At 35.6% G+C, this 17,212-nt stretch overlaps 1 protein-coding gene across 1 annotated transcript in view; it reads right to left on the bottom strand.

Annotated features, from left to right (window-relative positions):
• Positions 1 to 12,903: 12,903 nt before the first annotated feature.
• LOC115441421 (UDP-sugar transporter UST74c) overlaps positions 12,904 to 17,212 on the bottom strand; it is a 28,248-nt gene continuing 23,939 nt past the window's right edge. The window contains exon 1 of the mRNA XM_030166203.2: positions 12,904 to 17,212. This exon is cut by the window's right edge and continues 23,939 nt beyond it. The gene's annotated coding sequence lies outside the window, so the exon portion shown is untranslated.

Below are 17,212 nucleotides of genomic sequence, written 5' to 3'. Positions count from 1 at the left end.
TTTTTACATGTCCATGCGTTATAGAATCTGTTTTGTTTATAGTGCTTCGTAGTCTGCTTAAACGCTAAGAGAGGTGTGGATAATATGTATGCATGCAGCGCCCCTGGCGGCGCGCGGTGGCAGCGCATTTTCGTGAGAAACAGCACGGCGCCCGGGAGACAAAGCTATGCACTGCCATATCTTTTTCAAAGCTATTCAGCGTTTCTTGAACCCCATTACTTCAAGCCAGATAATTTAAAAACGTGTAGATAGCACGGAACATAGCAGTAAACATTGCATTTTGCTAACTTATGAGAGATTCATGAAGTATCCAACACCTACGTTTGAAGAAATACTGGTGTGTTTAAATGCGTCTTATATCTGGCTGTAGCTCTTCGATTCTGATAAAGTATTTTCTACCGCCGTCTATTTTAAGTCCGGCATAAAGCGGCACTCTTTCTATGGCGTAGGTACTCTATCAAATGTTTTCTCAATTTTAATTCCTCCACCTTAAAGGGCGGCAAACTAAACTCTATTTCTGTGGTAGTGAGGATGTTTATGATGGCGTTCACGTACCATTACGTGACACACCTTCTCTGAAACTACTTTATGCTAAAATCGTAGGTAGATAAGGCGTCCACTTTCCCCTTCTAACTTCATATTACAGGCTCCCACGGGGTAATATCCTTGGCCCCACACTATTTCCCAGATGAACAGGATCTCCATTGTTAGACATAGGCCACTCCTAATGAGAAGTCATGAGTCTAGAAGCAGGAGGCCTGATGGAAGTTTTCTAAATTTAGCTATTTCCGTTGACTTTTACCAGGTCGACTCTCCACGTTGCAGGTGGATTTGCAATATACTTATTATTGTTATATGATAGATATGAACTATTCATACCCTGACGTGTATAAGCAGAGATGTTCTTTGTAACTCCCATGGCTGTAGTATTCCACGAATCTTTCTGAAATTAAAACTATTTATTTTAAATATATAAAATGTGAAACATTACTTCTAATTCCGTAAAATTTGACTCTACGGCTATTTTGGAAAGCAGTTTCTATTAGGGAGCGGCCAAGAAACTCTAGAGTTAGTAACAAAAATATATTAATTATTATTTCTATTTTTTTGAATGTTATTCATTTCATTATAAATCTTAAAAAAAATATTAAGTATTTTGACCACAAATCAGTTTTTTTGTTAGATGAAAAAATTACTGAAGTAATATTACTTCTATAATAAGTTTTGCTAATGCAAAAAAAATAATCATAAGTTTCATAATGTTACTGTATTTGGCCTAAAGAACATAAGTCACATTATCAAATCCGTTTGTACATATACGAGTATAAAACGTGCAACATCTCATAATTAATTGGTGCACACGTTTACGAAAACCAAATTATTATGTTTTTAATTAAATGATTTTCAACATAGAGGCTCCGCGTAATTAAGAGTTTTTATTTTTTTATTATGTTCTAATTAGTTCTCCCCATAGATATGCCTCCGATTTCTTTTCTACAATTTCCCGAGGCTTTGTGTGGCAACCAATTGGTTAAAATGTTTAGAACACGCTTCGTCTTATATCGGGGTTCAAGTCGAAAACGATTAAATTTTCTAACATTAAATACCTCTTTATTCGTTTTTTTTTTACAATGTCTTCTAAATCATCAGTCGCCACGAATGTAGCACCGCTTCGGAACCTATTAGCATGATAAAAAAAGAAGCGGGGCAAGAAAATCCACTAGCAAGAATATCTTAAAACAATGATATATTTATCTAAACATCCTTAAACAAAATATAAAATCCAAAGGCACGCTATAAAACTTTACAACACACATTTCAAGCGAAAATCTGATGCTAAGAATATGAATGTTAGAATTATATCGTTTTAAACTGTGTAGGTTTTCTCACACCAAAAATTTAATTCTGAGTCTTTCGCGGAATCCCACGGAAATGTTAGTCTTATCTATTTTTCCACGTTAAACTACTAACTAATCCGTGTTCCGGACCGAATGCGCTTCCCTTTGAGCCAACATTAGTCTAAGACTAGGCACTAATAACTCCCAGACCAGAAGTTTTCCTGCTCTTAATTAAATTAAAAGTACGATTTCATAGAAACTACACTATTTCTTGTAAAACCGAAGACGGAAATTAAAACATCGCGTGCTCTCCTATATTTCTATTATAAAGTTTAAGGACATGACATCGAAACTTCTGTACGCTTTGTGGTAGGTGATATAATGAAGTGGAACGAAGCTTTTATCATATAAAAGATAGTGTGTTATGGACGTTCACAAATGTTAAATCATTTAAAAATTTCGCTTGTTGATAAGGTTGTTAAAATAAATTTATAAATCCAAAACGAAACAAAACGCTTAAAATCGCGGCCATATCGCTTACGATCAGACGAACGGCGGGCTCGTCTTGTCATTCAAAGCAATAAAAAAAATATTATGAATTTTGAGCAACGAATACAAACGAAATAAGTTTACACACATGTGTTCATCACTATTCGTCTGTACTCGGCCACTATCTAAGTCTGGAGTAACGTTAATCTAATTCAGATGTGTGGCTAAGGCTACGGTGGCTAGTACCTAACTAGTAACTATTGTAAGGCAGGTTTTAAGATCCCATCTCACTCGCAACTACCAAGAATATGTGAAAACAAAGATAGACAAATAAATTCATGGCAGGTAAATAAAGTAGATATAAACATAACAAAATTAATAACCATATATAATTAAATTATATAAAATGAATTATTGTCCACGAGATGGCGCTTTATTAAATGTAGTCAAAACATTTCGACTACCGTCACACTGTAAAAGGAATTAATTAATTTTATATCAAAGCAATGGTAAATAACCCATTGAAAGGTAAAACTGATGTAATTACGAAAATACAAATTGCATTAATATCGAAATGAAATTGAATTTCATAAAATTTTACATCATATTTCATCCTGACTGTAAACTGAGCTTTAATTAAATTTCCCCTAAAAACACCAAATTATAAGAAATGCAAGTAGAAATAAATATACTGCACTATGAATATACTACTCAACAAAGTCTAGAAAACAAGCCAAGTATACCTATCAACTTATTTATGAATCCTCTTTAAAAAACGTACTAGCCACTAAAATTTAAAAAAAATTGGTTGAATGTCCATTTAAATAAATGTACGAAATTTAAAAATTTATAATCATAAAGCAGTTTTTTTTCGGTACCTATTAGTCCATTGAAAAGTTACATTTGGGGTTGTGTTTTTTAGAGGACGCAATTTTATTTTTTAGAAGTGTAGGGGGGGGGGGGGTCAGTGTAAAGCTAAAACCAAGTTTGTAGGGTCGCCACCCTTGTCCCACGGCCGCCATCTTGAAAATAGGGGTAGAAATGGTTTTTACGATGTATCTCTTAAACTATTTATCTGACAAAAAAAAATTAAAAACATTTTTTGTTGCAAATTAAATTTTCTACAACTTTGGTCCAGTAACTTTTTGTCGTAGAACTATAAATAAAAAAGTTATAAGCGAAAATGTTAAGCAATGTCCATTGCAACGTCATCAGAACGTGTGTTTATAAGGTTCATAATACTTTTTTTTGTACTCTCATTACGTACAACACAAACTCGCGGTTGTCGGCTTGTACGCGAATTACTTGGATCCTGAATCGCTTTGGCACAGATGAAGCAATTGTTCACAAAATCAAAGTCTGGCTCTGGAGCTTCTGAAACTGACGATAAACTACTGGAGCTGCTGCTGCGACGACGAACAACATTATCGGTTCGATTGTCCACGTAATAACGCGTTTTGTGAACAATTGCTTCATCTGTGCCAAAGCGATTCAGGATCCAAGTAATTCGCGTACAAGCCGACAACCGCGGGTTTGTGTTGTACGTACTGAGAGTACAAAAAAAAGTATTATGAACCTTATAAACACACGTTCTGATGACGTTGCAATGGACATTGCTTAACGTTGAATTTCTTAACATTTTCGCTTATAACTTTTTTATTTATAGTTCTACGACAAAAAGTTACTGGACCAAAGCTGTAGAGAATTTAATTTGCAACAAAAAATGTTTATAATTTTTTTTTGTCAGATAAATAGTTTAAGAGATACATCGTAAAAACTATTTCAACCCAAGATGGCGGCCGTGGGACAAGGGTGGCGACCCCACAAACTTGGTTTTAGCTTTGCACTGACCCTCCCTACACTTCAAAAAAATAAAATTGCGTCCTCTAAAAAACGCAAGGTAAGGCTTAAAAAATGTAACATTTCAATGGACTATATGTAAAGGGAAAAATTAACTTGGTGGAGGAAGAAGAACGGAATTTTCTACGTAAAAAGTCGAGAGATTATTGTAAATGTTCGATTTTTTCTCTCATAAAAAGCAAATATCGCTACCACCTTGTAACTTTTGACTCTTGGGCGTTATGTTACGTCGTAATTTAATACGGGAAAAGATGCTTAGGGCTGTGGGCATGTTGGAAGCTCGGCTTAGTCAATGCAAAATCGCGGAAGCTGTTAACATGCAACCAAGCGTAATTGGCCGATTATAGGCACGCTACAGGGCTGCAGGAGATGTGGCAGAACGTCACCGAGGAAGATACAGGTTCACTACTCAAAGCCTGTTTTGTGCAAAACGCTGCAAGGAGGTAGCATATTACAATTCGCCAGTTGGTAGAAAGACTCCAGTTCCAACAGCAAGTGGTTATCAGTGAACAAACTGCCAGAAGAATAATTCATGAAGTCGATCTTTACGCTCGCAGACCGCTAAGAGTTCCAGCCCTGCGACGTGGAAATTGAAGGCGTCGTTTATGGTGGGCTAACACACATATGCGATGCACTGACAAGCAATGGACGCGTGTCTTCGGATGAGAACACACTCTATTTTGAATACAAAATAATAACTTTTTTGACACCTTTCCGAGCCGTCGCTAATGCCTTGGAGGTCCAACAAATAATTTAAAATGTTAGGAATATTCTTTATACATTTTTACTTATGCTTTAGTTTTTCTTTTATTTATAAAATTGCTTGTTTGTTTCTCGCACTATGTTAGTTTTTTGTAATATTCACAAGCCGTTTATTAAATTGAAAAATTAAAATGAATATTATATTATGCTTATACTGATGTATAACATCTAAGGCAAAAAATATTTAATTTAAAATAAACACCATATTTTCCTTGTTCCTTAGACTGTTAAGTAGTGTATTTTAAAATAAACACAGTGTTTGCATTCGTAGAGTCCTTCAGTTTTATAGTACAAACTACAAAGTAAATGATAATTTAAAACAAATAATGATCGGCAATGCTCACTCAGCTAGGAAAACTATGGATGCGCTGCGGACCTTAATAATGAGAGATGGGAAATAGCAAGTCGAAGATTTTTTGAACGTCTAGCATATTTATTGGCACTGGGAAATGCACCGGTAGAGTTACTTCATGGCGTGTATCTTTTGACATCCAAAATTTTCAAAAACATAAGACTAGGTGACTTTAACAAATTTTGAACCTTTTAGAACTTAAGCGATAAGTCTCATGTGTGTAGAACTATAGACTTATTCCCAGTAGTTTGAACGCAACTGGATGTTTTTGGGCAATACATTGCTGCAAGAACTTGCTGAACTTAGCATGACTCGGACGTCGTGGCTATTCTTGAGGAAAAGGAAACTACAATCTAAGTACACGTGGTGCGTGGTGAGAGACTATTTAATCCTCTTGTGACATTAAATGTATTATTACTATCGGTGATCTTAATCATTGCATGTAAAATAATTTAGATAAACTTAAAATCAATTTATTTCATGTTATTGATTTCGTAATGCTGATATTTTAACTATTATAATTAAAAGATAGTAAGACGATAACCATACCAGGATGTGAAGTGTGTTGGCCGCAAGGAATGTAGATATAGTTCCGTTTTAAAGTCTGAAGTATTTTAGTTGCTCACAATTTCTCGTAGCTCTGGAAAACAGTACTTTAAACTAAACCTGCATACATATTTTGTTCTCTCGGTTCATTAAGGGCTAATTTTTCTAATCTATAAGGATAATTATTATTATACATAATATTAATATCACCTTTATATTATATATCCTGCGCGTGAAAAAGAAAATTACCTCTATCGACCGAATTACATATTTATTGGTACTCTATAGAAATTAAGTATGTTAAGATACGTACAAAGTTATTTGTTAAATTTAATATTTATAACTCAATAAAATTCTTCGCGAAACTTCATAAGCTGTCCTCATTAGATTTTAGTTTAATTTGATACATAATTCTAACCTATTAATAAAGAAACAGTGGTCGTCCAATAGTCGAAATTTGAGCGTCAAATTCAATATTATTATATATTTGTACCACATATTATACATAGATTTCACTTTTCTGTATATCTTCTCTATATAAACTTCAATTATGCCAAATCCCACTCACCAAGTTTTTCTTTACATATTAATATATAGATTAAACTAGAAACTACTCAAACAAATTTGTTTCTGCAGTATGAGAGAACGAGAGAAGCCAATTCAATCTCTACATACGATATTACAGTTTTTTTATAGCTTTGAATGACGAGACTAGCTTGCCGTTCGCCTGATGGTAAGCGATACTACCGCCCATAAACAGAAGAAACATCATCCAACACCTTGAATTACAAAGTACTACGCTCGCCATCTTGAGACATGAGATGTTAAGTCTTATTATGTCCAATAGTTACACTGGCTACAATGTCCTGCAAACCGGACAACAACAGTGATTACACACTGCTGCTTGGCAGTAAAAATAGAAATTGCGGTGTTACCTATTCAGGCAGACTCTCACATATGAGAGACCTACAACCAGTATAATATAAGTAATTTACAACTACAAGCTACTTTGAGACGTCCCCATTAAGACATCGTCTCAAAGTAACTACTGTTCAGAAACTTAGAAGTTCATCGGAAATAACACAGCTAATATTTTATGGACGAAACTTTCACGTATCTCTGTTCGATAAGTGTGTCAGGCTGATTAATTGATGATGCAGTTCTATTCTAATTTAGTGTATAGTCAGGGAGCCCTATTCCCTCTACGGGGAATATCAGTCTTTTTGCAATTACGGGCGTTCAATTCAATTCCTCCAATTAGCACTGACACCGTTGACCAAATAGGGCCCCTATGTATATAAATATGGCTTTTTTAAGCGCCTCCCCGATCCTTAGTGGTGCACGAGTAACGGGCGGGAATATGAGAAGTTACGAATAATAACTGTATAAAATTCTTATTTGCAAATTAAATTATGTTTTATTTAAGAGCGGATTCACGGAATTAACAATTTTAATAGCATTTTCATTATGAAATTAATGAAATCGTTGTTTCACATTTACTTTAAAAAACTTTTATTATAGTAAATGTGAAACAACCAAAGTATAGATAACATTTTACAGAAATATGATGTATAATTTAAGCGTTATATATAATTTTGAATAGATATTTTCTAAAAACTACATAAAATACGCTTAGCTCGCCGTTTTGCTGGGGCGCGGGCATTATTAAGTGTGATCGTTCGTGAAGACCTACAGACGTTAGTTAGAACTCGTGAATGGATGTAAACTCAGCAAATCAAGTTATGTCTAACATTATTATCCAAGAATATGCGCCAATGCTAATGTGCATTAAACTAGGGCTTTTATGTGAAATAAGGATTTTTACACAGATTTATATATGATCAAAACTGATAGTTTATAAGTAACAAAGTAGTATTTAATTATTCATTTCTCTAGTTTATCTACAGAAGTTTTTATAGCAAACTTTCCCTAATTAACTTTGAAAATTATGTATACAAGTGAAACATAGGTTAAATCTTGTAACTATTCATTTACTTTAATACACACACACACGACACGTTTACGCCTTTTCTCCCCTAAGGGGTAGGTAGAGGTATAATTACTGGTCCTACCCACTTTTCGCCGTGTATATTCGGTACTATACGGGTGCAAATTCCAAACTTCGGCTTGATATTGAGTAAAAAAAACACCAATATTATTTTGCCAAAGCCGGCGATCGAACCCGAGGCAGTATTATAGTCATACCGTGATACAATTACGCCACCGAGGCAGTCATATATTTCATTCATAGTTATAACAATTTAATATTTAGATAAATCTTTTTGCGCAGCTATAGTAATACGGAGGCTGCGGGGCTTCAAAAACAGCAAACTACGACAGAATAATGTCGGGGCCTAAGAATAAACACAACAATTATCGAGCACTACGAAATATTAAAACATTAATATTATATAAGGAATGGCAGGTAACAAGCTAGGAATATAACAGTCTATTTCTTCCCGGGAAAGTATAGCCACATCACGCGAGCATTTTTGATTTACAAAGCTTAATATAAAGGCTGCGCTATTTTGAAGTACTACAACAGAGTATTTTCCTATGTTTGGTTTTGTTCATTATCCTATATGTAACAGCAAATAGTACAAGAAAGACTCTTCTGTGAAAACTATTAAAATTAGTTAAGACATAAGGCAGTAATTCATCTTTCAAATATTATACTGTGCTGTATCGGTGCGTAATGGAGATGTCGCTCAGTCTTATTCTTTCGTACCGTAATTATCAAATGAAAAATGTTCAAATAAAGAATAGTTTTAGCTTGTAGTTATTATCCACACTCGAGTGCCAAAAGTCGACTATAGTGACGTGCTGGATCGTTAATATAGTATATCCGCGGATACGTATCCAAAAATGGATATTTGGTGTCATGATCCGAGAATACGTATACGAATCCTAACTTTCTTACTCAATCGATGTCGGTGCGGTATCTATGTGGTAACTCGCTACGATAAATGATTGCAATATATATAAGTGCCAAATATTTGAAGTTAAGAAATAAATAGTAATCTGAATGGAATTCAATAGTTTTTCACTGCTACCCAATCACTTATATACTTACAGATTTATTTTAAATTTAAAAGAAAATTAATTCACTATGAAATTATGAAAACCTAAGAGGTTACTAACTCTAACCAAAACACAAAAACTACTACTAACCGTAACCCAAATAAACAACGGATCTTTGTTCTTCTTCGGATAGCCGCAAATACGCATCGGATACGGATATCCGGAACATCACTAGCTGACTAGTCATGATATTTGAATGGTATCGCGCGTCTTGCCATAGGGACCATTTTAAATAGGCTTGCATTACTGGATATGCACTGGTTGATCTTGAAAAGTACGGCCTCACAATCCTTTACAGTCCAGTCTCGACCAAAATATACTCTTAAATCGATTAGCAGTAGGTACCGGCTGAGCAAATCCTGTCACAACAGAATTAGATGTATTCTGAAGCAATATACTTACGTAGTGTTCATCGACGTGTATTGATGCAGCTTCACTACGCGGCCTAGACAACCTGTAGTTACTAACTACAATGAGTATGATAAGAGAATAAAGGTATATAAAGATTATTTTTTTTTATCGACACCCCTTTTATCCCTGAAAGGTTAGCGGCGTGCAAATTTCGTCCCATGATGTGATAGGGGGCGAGCCGGTCATTGTATCGGTCACAAATTTCAGACTCCGGACAGATACTGCGTAGAAAAACCCAATTCCAATTTGCTAGACTCTGGGGTCGAACCCGAGAAAAAACGTCCCGGTTTGATACATACGAAAGAGAATTAACAAATGCAATACTGTTTTAATTGTACTGCCTCGGTTGGGTAGTTGTGATTATACACGGTAAGAGTACGACTACCGCGCTGAGATTCTGGGTTCGAATACCAGGTTGGGCAAAAATAATTGTGACTGGGTTTTTTAATATTAAAATTTTCTCAGTCTTAGCTCGGAGTCAGGAAGTTGGCGGTGTGATACCTCCGTGCCTCGGCAAGCACGTAAAGCCGTTGGTCATGAGCCTGATCCCTCTCCGGTCATGTCGGATCGCCGTCTCACCGAACTATATGAGTTAAGGAACAGAGAATGCACCTGTGTATTGCGAAAACACTAGTGCACTATATCTCCTGCATATCCAGCAGATGCCCGTTGAAATTGGCCGCCGTGGCCGAAAATTCGGCTAGGAGGATTCATTTATTTGTATTTTCATTATGATCTTGAAAATAATTTAGTGTCTTTACAAAGAACTAAAAATAAATGACTACATAGATCCGACGGGCTAAGAACTAATGGTGGCGTAACAGGTGCCGAACGGAACAATTGCCCGGAGCGTCGCGCTTGCAACGGTGACAAAGAAAAAACATATCCTTTAGCAATCGGGTAAAAACCTCGCAAAGATCTGATTGTTGCTGACCGCACGCTGCCTAGATCGCATCAGTGAAGGCCGCTACTGCTCAGAATCGAACCCACAACCTAAAAGCTCAAAACTCTGATACCCTCGAGAAATTGAAACGATGATTTTATTCAAAATAAATTTATATTCGTAATAAACTAACCTAATTAATGTCGAGAAGTTTGTTGCATCTCTGTAAAAGATGCTAACGTTATTTCTAGCTACTGAGATCGTATCTGAAGATGCTCTTTATTATTTCCTTGCATTTCTATTTCGCAATTACATTTTCCGCCGTAACTACGTTAACGGCATCACTGAATTTTATGGCACGGTGCTTGCGATATACATTTATGTTTTAACAGAATATTATATTAACATTAAGTTAATTGGAAATAGGTTACCTACAGGTAATATAAAGGACACGGCTTCTGTGGATTTTCAACCTTTCTTTTTACCGAAGTATATTGAAAATGCATACATTTATAAAACTAGCGTACGACAAATAGACAAATGTTTTAAGATTTGTTTATGCGCGAGTTTATAATTACATAAAACGGTACAGTATGTGTTGCACTTTCTATGTAGATGGTACATTGAAAGTGACAATTATTTCATTATACTCAAATTAAAAGCGACCATGTCTTATTGAGGGAATCGAACCTACACTCTATTCGTCTAGTGGCCTGTTGATCGACTGCTATACCATTGCTACTGTCGTAAGTATTGTGGCGCTCTTTCAACATTTTATTACCGAGCAAGCAATACCAACTTCGAATTGAAACATACATTTTATATTTCGAATGAAAGAGTCCGATTGGTAAATTACCATCTTGACATTGACTATAAACAGGGCAGTCAAGAGACGGATGTCCACTTAGCTTTGACAGAGCACCTTACGATATTCACATGCAGTTGAGTCCACCCCGATCGTGTCAGTTTATTCAAAACTAAACGTTACACCGTAGTTGGTCCAAGTACCATCACAAGATAATTCAAACTCAAATGAAATTGTCTCCAAGTGCACGTATCGCGCCGTCTGCGCGGCCCTTTACGACACGTCGCTGCAACCTCACTATAACGAACTCATTTATAATTCAACCAGCTCCACTCCATTTTATAATGTTACAGAGAAATACAATTTTACCATCAACTTTGGCATGAAATATACTTACGTAACATTTTGTTGCACGTCCAATTTTGGAGCACTAATGAGTATTCCTAAAACATACAAAATATATCTATTGAAATTTTCGTGTGCTCGTCTGTTGGACTCAATTATAATGTGGGTTTTGTGAAAATTGAAATTCTGGATGTTTTACATAATGTTATTTAAAAGGAATAATATAATTCTTTGTGGTTGATGTTATGTGTCTAATACAGAGATGCACTACGTAACTAGCAGTTACCTACATCTGTTTCTTAGACAGGTGAGGTGTACTCCTCAGTAAGTGGTTTGTAAATGGTATAGGAGCCATGATATAGGATATAGGTATTGTGATAATTTACATTAAGAAGCCGACGCATGTCTGAAGTGACGGCTGTTGCGTTTCGTATGGTGAAATATCCGGATTCCCTCTCTTTCATATCCTAATTCATTTTCCTTTCCAATAAAGCCGGCCACAAATTCATGTTTTTTGATCTAATAAGACGGTAAACCTGCTCTATTGAGAACTTTCAAGACTCCCTCCATTAAAACTTCCAATTTGTATAAGTATGAATTTTGTCCATTTAATTATTAAATGCTATCGATTCGACTATAAATTATATTACAGAATACATTTGTGCTCAGTGTTCAAAACTACATCAAACCAATAATTATCAAACATTTCATAATGTGTTCTACTCATTAATTTTCCAAATAGGTAACGTGGATACACTGAAACATTATCGCTTTGACATCAAAATATTCAATAACGTTTCACATTACTCTCAGTGGCAGACAAACACAAAGAGGAATCTACCTTTTACCCTAAAACTGCAGCACAAATAAAATAATATTTTAATGTACCTTCCAAGCTTCATTGTCCTGAACATTTTCTAAAGTAAAATTCATAAATGAAGAGAATGCATAAACAAAATTAAAAGAGACTCAGAATCATTTTATTCCTGTTACTAAGTTAATATGATTTGTTTTGTGCAGCACAATGTAAAATGCGGAATGGAGTCCTGAAATAATAAGGATCAGAACACACAGAACACCCGGTACGCCTTGTAAATAAATAAATATCCGTTGGTTTTTTATGTTAAATAGTATGTCTTTTCTCTTATAAGATTATTCCTGCATTAAGGTACAAGTCCGAGACGATGGGTAGACCGAAGCGACCGCAGGCTGCAAGCGACTAAAGAGCAAGAGAGTTGTACCGGATTTTATGAAGTAAATCAGATTATTTTTACATCTAAAATATTTAGGATAACTCTTCACATACCTTATTCCGAGTTACGGTACATCCAGGACGAGAAAATGATCATTTATCACTTACCATTTTTTAATGTAGTGCTGTGTGGTCATGTAATCCCCATAAAATAACATATCAAATCTTGAAAACTCAACCTGTAGATTAAACTCAGAACGCGATGACGCCACACTATGCGAATGTCTCTACATCTTTCTTTATTTATCTTCTAACAGAATAGAAAATAAAACAAACAACAAAATATGAATAATCTTTAATTGTCTAATATTAATGAAAAATCTTATTACAAGAAATAATATGGCGTCATTATCTTCACTAAAATAAATGCATATTAAAAATAGGAATAAATTTCGAATTTCACACCGTCGTAAAGTAAACATAGCCCAACATGACACACAGCCATCGAGGATGACGGGCGGTCGCAGCTACGGCGGCAGGCGGCGCATGCGCACGGCGGGTGCTTTTCATAAGTTTTGCTAACATTTAGGGAAGTCGCCCTAGGCGACATTTTGTAACGACGTAGTAACGATATAATCGCAAAATTGCTACGATACAGTCCATCCACTTGATATAGTAACAACGTTGTCGCGCGTTTGTATTGCGTCTAACGCTCGTCGCATACACGACTAATACGCGATAGTAGTGATACGCTAGTCTACAAGACGCGCGACAGGATTGCTTCAATATATCGCCGTGTGCGACCTCCCTTATTAACCGTAGCGGCCACTACTCTACGCACTCTACTCTAGCTAAAGCACTACGGCGCTTATGTCTCTAATTACATCTATTTGTGCTTAAATACAATCTAATTTCACAATATTATAAATCATCCATTGACTTACGTCAGGCGAAGCACGATCAGTTACTTCTTTTATCCCAAAGCGTAAAATCTAAATTCTGCCTGTTAGCCTATCGTAGAACTATATAAAATCTCGACATTATATAAAAATACAAAATGTGTAGAAATCACATTATGGCTATAAGTCGGACGTAGAGTTCGCACGCCGCCGCCTGCCGTCGGCCTTAGCGCCAGTCGATATAAAAAAATACAAAACATATAATTTTTACAATTCTATGATTTCATATTCGCTCATATTTATTAACATTTAAAAATAACATTCGCTACATCATTGTTAAAGAAATAAAACATTAAGGCTCCAGCACACGTGGCACCTAATGCCTCAGCATTTTTAGCAGCAGCGATTGTGCGCCTGTGACATTTTGCCGCATTTCAAACTTTCCGTATTCGATCGCTGTATTAAGATTGAGCTTTCCATCAACTGCTTCAATCCTGCATTTAATTAAGGCAGCACCAACATAGCGCTGCGAAAGGCAATGCCGATGCTAACATAAACATAGTGTGCAGTCACCTTAACACAGAGAATTGAAGACGCAGCGGACAAACAAGCCTTATCAAAATGATTATTCATAGTTTAAGATTTTTATTTGCATCGTGTACCGCGTTATCTTTATTACCGACCTTTCTCTCGTCCGGCGTGGCGGAATAGTCCTTCGGCAATTTGAATAACAATATTATTACTATTTGTACTTGGAGTTTAGAATATTCATTTGAAATTGCATATCACTTTAACAACTGACATGCAACAAATGACGCCCAGATATAGCTACGTGGAACGGTTTCATTGGATTCCCGATTTTGTATCGTTATGCATTGTTATCAAGTGCATGTTTCTCGTCATGTTGCGCGCCAGTTGTTGCTTTAGCTTCGTAATTTGACACAAGAGAAGTTGGCAAGACGTCGCTACATTAAGTACTTATCCTCCCTTTTATATTTTGACAAACATGTTTTACTCTGCAGTCTTCAACCGTAACATCTTATTCTATTGAGGCGTTGAGAAGCACCAGTGCTAAATGTCAATACATCTATTTAAAATAAATTATACATACTTAACAAATTAATATTGCATTAAATAATTATTATAACTTTTTCAATACCACTATAATTATAACTAGCATCTCACCAATCATGAACGATTCAAACTATAGTTATAAAATACATTGCTTTAGCATTAAAATCAGCGGCGGCTCCGAGCGCTGTGGATATTGTAAAATGTATTTCGTTTTCATATTACATTAATAACATTTATAACAATATGTTTCGTGAGACTCGCATGACTCGCCCGTTTCGTAATCCGAATATACTAGGTGCATAATAAGGTAAACTACAAATTGCTCGTTAAAAATAATAAAATGTACCCAGTTTCGCCGCGAATGGAACAACGGCCACTGATCATAAAGTGCGACAAATCGCTTACAATTTTTCTAGCGTTAATTTCCGAATAACAAATAATTATATAAATCTATACAATTTTAACAACACACAAAAGTAGAGTGCAAGCCCCTTCGGCACATAATAACCGCTATTCAGAGACGTCCTTTTGACAGCCCTTTATTAGGTACACGCGAACTTTGTAGCAAAATTTTAATACATTTGTAAGTATTATCAGTATCGTGCCTTTCACGACAGACGTACACCGCGCGTTTGCCACGCACCTAATCGCATCTTTATTGTAGATTGCGTCTTTTATCCACAGATGACGAATTCAGTTTTATGCTGGCTTCTAGTAACACTGGACAAATACGTGTAGTTCAAAAACGCAGCCTTGAGAAAAAGGCCTTTTGATTGCGCCAGTACTACTGCCTTATTGTTCTTCGCGAGAATGAATAAGTATAAGTGGTTAGCTAATCAGTTGGGTATAAAATATGAGTGGAACCCAGTTACCAATGAAATGATTTTGATTTTAGTAGAATTATAATGTTTCCCATAAAATTTTGTGTGGGTATTACAGACATTCTTGTCAAACACGGAACTAACGGAAGAAATGTCTAGAAAACTCTACAACTATACGATCTTACAAGGAATTCCAAAGGCTATATTTTCAATTGTGATATTACGAAAATGTAACGCTATAATATAGCGATAGATCTTAATGCTTACGGCACAATGACAGCAGATTAACTTCTCTTTTATATTTACTAGTTTATCTCTAATAAAAGATTTCCTTAATACATGATCCGTGTGTAGCGTACTTGACGAGGCGCGTTAAACATCTGTCTGAAAGTACTCTGCGGTCGACATTTGTCTGGCGATGCATTCTCTGTGACAATCCCACGCGCCAGCTTCAAACATATCACATGTAGTATGTCATATCGTAACATTAATTCGCATAATCAATGGTCACAACATAGTTTTTAGTATTTTAGTAGTACTAATGTTATAAGCCTCTAAAGGCCTCTTCAACCAGTGGTATTCAGTCGCTAGAAATGCATGAAGTATTGTCATAGAGATCTACCGCTCGAGTAACATACATTCAATTCTGAATTAAACCAGATATACTTTACCAACGTTTACATTCATAAATAATTATAAATACATACATGATTTATATCCGATCTGTGTGTAAAATTACATTATAATAGATATTAAATATTTAAATACAGTAACAGTTTAAATACATACATCCATTAATATTTGTATAATATGAAAATTTGTTGTATAACATTATTACATTCATATGATTATTATTGTATACAATAAATATATGTAATTGGTTAATGTCCCATTACTTTTGAACAAAATGCCCGACAAAATGACGTCACAAAAGCTGCCCCAAGGTAACCCTGTATCCTCGCATGAACATCTTGTCCCTCCCCGGTTTTGTGGCTAGTGACATCATTGTGTGGGGCACTTTGTACCAGTACATATAAATACATATTATAATCAACATTATTTATATATTATTATATAACATTGCATATTATTGCACATCAGCCTCATTCATTAAGAGCGCATTCACATAAACTGCGAAGTCGCGCAAGTTTTTTATATTTTGTATCAAGTAATAGCAGCGGAACTGTCGCGCTACTTGACGGTCATTGTAAATGCACCCTAAGAACTGGATATAGTCGCAACCAAGAGATTTTCGATAAAATGTAAACAAATGTTTTATTGACATAGTATTCCATTTAAACTATTCATAAAAAAATTATGAATGTATATTATTTCTATAACATTCATTTACAATTTACATTCGGCTCGGACAATGTTCTTTATTTCCAGTTTCTATTATATAAGTATGTGTTCGTAAAAATCCTCGAGATTCAGTTCTCGGTGTCGCTGTGTTGGTCTTGTTTTGTCAGGCTGACAGTTAACAATAATTTTCTATTCATTTTACCAACCGTCCCTTAATGACGACGACTAACAATCACATTAAAGCGGTGCGACGATGCAATGCAAAAATTATTCTTGACTTAGGGGGCGGTTACGGTAAGGAGGCATTCTGACGACAATCCAACCGAGAACTGAAAAACGGCGAGCTGTCAAACGTCACGTCCCACGGGCGTCACTTTACTATCTTAGTACTTTTAAAATTGCTTTTTAATGCCTTAAAATACATTTCCCGGCTGATTTGTCGGGACAACTACACTATATCACTATGCATAGGCCGCGTTCAGGCGAAGTGTTAACGCGCGTCACCATTAGGGCAAAACGCGTCACGCGTCGTCTGAACGAGCTTTTACCCTA

The sequence above is a fragment of the Manduca sexta genome, chromosome 27, assembly GCF_014839805.1.
Source record: "Manduca sexta isolate Smith_Timp_Sample1 chromosome 27, JHU_Msex_v1.0, whole genome shotgun sequence".
Taxonomy (NCBI): domain Eukaryota; kingdom Metazoa; phylum Arthropoda; class Insecta; order Lepidoptera; family Sphingidae; genus Manduca; species Manduca sexta.
Note: the sequence above shows the minus strand (reverse complement) of the source record. Positions and strands in the feature narration are given on the sequence as shown.